Below are 3,806 nucleotides of genomic sequence, written 5' to 3' on the forward strand. Positions count from 1 at the left end.
AGGTAATTCATTGCGTAAACTTAACTGAATATGAACATTATGTTTAAATGTTTAAGGTAAATTTTGAATTGCTGTAGTGAACTTAGGGAAATAATTAAGGTAAATTATTTACTCATGCAATCGTCAATTTCCGTAAAACACGAATGCCTCCGAAGCTTTGGAGTTAAGAAAATATGACTTTAAACATGATAATTTGAATTACAAATTTATTTTGCAGTTCGAAAATTCACTGTTACAGCCAATATATACTAGGTACATTGACCTACCAACAAAACTAGGTATAAGAAACTCTGTCTTCAGATGTAAGTTAGTTTTGAAGTTTGCTGTCGCATTATGCTTACGAACTGCGTACGTAAATTAGTAATTCTAATAACTTTTAAAGAAACACCTAAATAGAGAGTAACTCTTGTAATAGTGAACACAATTTACTAGTCTACGTCTTAATTGTAATGAATAATACCTCTGGATGTTAAGGAAAAGGATTGTTGTTTAAGTGCCACTATAAGCATAATTTTATTATTATATACGTTTTCTTTTTTCAAAAACAATTCTTGTATATTCATGTTTTGTGTCTTTTGCTTTTGCACTTAGAAAATCTTATGCACTAGTAGTTTTACTAAAAAGTGATTGTTAAAGGCCTAGTATTTTTAAATTGGCTTAAATAAAACTGACAAATTAATTTGGACCCGCGCCATATTGTGGCATTTTAATGAATTAATTTTAGCCACAGACAACTAGCACGTTGACGTTAAAATTCGATACTAGCGCCACCATTTCAGGGTCCAAAAACGTCAAGTCAGTCTACAATGTAAATATTTACACATAGCTATCAAATACCAGTTTATTATAATTTCGTAATTGTAATTCTCTTGTCGAATGTACAACATAGTCTAATCTTATATTATAACTAATATAGTAAAATATAAAACCAAAACTACATTCGCAATAATAATAAAACATGTGTGTACTATGTATTTAATATCAAATAGAAAAAATGAACTTTATGCAGTCGGCATCGAAATTATTTCGACAATTGAACCAATGCAAAGTCTACACGTCAAAATTATTACCATAGTATAATGAGACAAGTATGGTAACTCTGTACAATCTAGGGCTTTCAATCTCGCTGTATTTCCGCGTCCCGGGAAATAATAACGACAGTTGATGCGGTCTCGAAAATCCCACGAACGAGACTGTTTCAAAATTAGTAATAAAATACGCTACGCGTAAAGGCAGTCCAAACATGATATTTTAATTAATGATAATAATATCTTTATTAACACTTTTGCAGTACAATTTGTGCAGAGCGCTAATACAAAATTATAGGTGTGGATATAAAGTAGCACAGAATATAAAAGAAAGCGTACCAAATCTAAGAAGTTCTGTCTCCTAAACTAGTCAAAAGACTGTATCTTAGACGGTAGCGTTCACTTAGGCGTAACTAATATATGCCTTTACTTAAAATCAAACCTTCAGTCAAAACAAATCAAAATCAAAACATATTATAAAATAAAAAAATTATGAAAGTTATTTTTTATTTTCATAGTGGGTAAGAAACAAAGGGCGTTTAGTACAGTTTCTAATAGAGATGATCTGATTTTAATAATGTCGTTCTTCAATCTCCACATACTATACTAAAGATAATTGACTAAGCTAAGCTCCACCCCACAGTGTTGCCACGTCCATGTAACCAGATTTGAAATATTTAAAAAAAATGAATTAAGTTTCAAAAGTCTCGATATTCCTGAGATATACGTTAGTCTCGAAAATGCGAAAAATGGTCGAGACTTCAAATTTTCGAGACCGAGATTTTCGGGACGCAAGCCCTAATACAAAAGTAGCAGCGACTTGTATGTTGGCGCGTCCGTCGCGAACGCACACTTTCGCATATCTCGCGAAATGTGTGCGTCCATACATGGTGCGCGGCGGGCTTGCATACATACAAGCCGCGCTGCTATGTTTGTACGGAGTTACCATACTTGTACTTATTATGTTATTACCATCATGTCAATGCGATCAAAGTTTTTAAAATATTTATACAGTTATTTTTAGCTGTAATCTCAAGTGCACCTTTAAATCATTGACGTAAAATCGTTTTTTGTTCAAAGTACAAAAATTATGTATACATATAGATATAAAATTTACCACATTAATCATTGATTAAAGTTAAACGTTTTTGGTAGTACTTTAAAGATAATTTTGTTGCTGCCTGTACCTAGATGATGAGGAATTTTTGATTTAGTTCCATCATCTAATAATACCATTTTAATAGACCACGATCGAACTGCCTCTCGGGCAAGTTGTTTGACGACAGGCCATCATTCCAAATTCTATTAACAAAGAGTATCAAATTGTAATTGCGTCGCAATAGAATTAGTCACACCCACCGTAGAACTGACAGAATTTTTTGTCCCTGTTGTTCTATCGTGGAACTTAGTCACTTACCTTGAATAAAGTGTGTCAACAAAATTAATTACATTTAAGAAACTAACATAAAAGTTTAAGTTGTCCTTGAGGATTTGTACAAAGATTCGTCCTTATGTACATTTTTAAATTTGGTACACTACTGTTGTTTATTGCGAACATTCTCATCACAGTACATTCGTATCTATCGAGTTTTGTTACAGTGACACCATTTTGTCACATATTTTTTAATTATTTGTAAATAAAAACTTATTGAGATATTTATGTTTCATTTTCCTAACTCAACTATAAAACCGTATTTTGAATCCGAATTAAAAATCAAACTTAAAATCAATGCTTAAAATTGATAATCTCAGTACAAACTACTACAAAAAACCGACCTCAAAAGTTAATTACATCTATTTGCAAAGTGTTATTGAAATCGTTTACCGGAAAGTGCGCGAAACCGGATTCATTCCCTAGTTCGCCACTATACGGGACTTAACACACCAAAATTTTTGGAGCATTGCAAAAACAACCACCAAAATAATTGGTCTTTATAAAATGTAAGCGCTACTTATAAAAATAAGTCTCATGCGTGAACGTTTCGCTGGCCGTTGAAAGCCCTGCCTTTCAACCAGCAATACTTGCTTCAGGAAGTGGACAAATTTTTGAAAAGGATCTTACAATTCCTGTAGAAGTTTTGATATCGGCCACGCCATCAGTGCCAGGAATCACAGCTACAACTCGACCCAATTTCCATTTTAACTAGATTGTTCTCCTTTAGAACTACTAGAGCGTTCATCTTCAATGTGTCTTAGCTCTGAGACATATTGTATGCGCCATTTGCACCAAAAATGTTGTCGAAGTTTTTCAATTAGCTGGAAATGATTCAAGAGATTGTTTGGCACATCTTGATAATCCTGGCTTGGCAAGGAAGTGAGCGGTCTACCGATAATGAAATGTCCTGGTGTCAATGGCATTAGGTCTTCTAGATCGCTCGAAAAAGGGGTAGGTGGTTGTGAATTGAGATTTGCTTCAATTTGAATCTGTATAAAGGTTTTCAAAAGTTATGTTACAATTCCCCAACAATCTTTGTAAATGATATTTAGTCGACTTTACACCAGCGTCGCATATATCTCCGAAATGTGAGGAATAAGCTGGAATAAAACATTTATTTAAAATGGATTTTGTTTCCACTCTTCCCTACTGCACCGTCACTGGTTGGGAATTTCATTTCCACTTATCCCTACTCAACCGTTTCTATTATAATATTGAGAGAGAAAAGCTTCAATTCGAGCAATTGCTCTTTATAAAATTTAGGCGCTATTTATAAAAATAAGTCTTCATGCGTGAACAGTCACCCGTAGAGGGGGATTATTTTCTTCGAAATTAAATGGGAC

This window comes from Hyposmocoma kahamanoa, unplaced genomic scaffold (genome assembly GCF_003589595.1).
Source record: "Hyposmocoma kahamanoa isolate Upper Pololo Valley unplaced genomic scaffold, ASM358959v1 63, whole genome shotgun sequence".
In the NCBI taxonomy this organism is placed as follows: Eukaryota; Metazoa; Arthropoda; class Insecta; order Lepidoptera; family Cosmopterigidae; genus Hyposmocoma; species Hyposmocoma kahamanoa.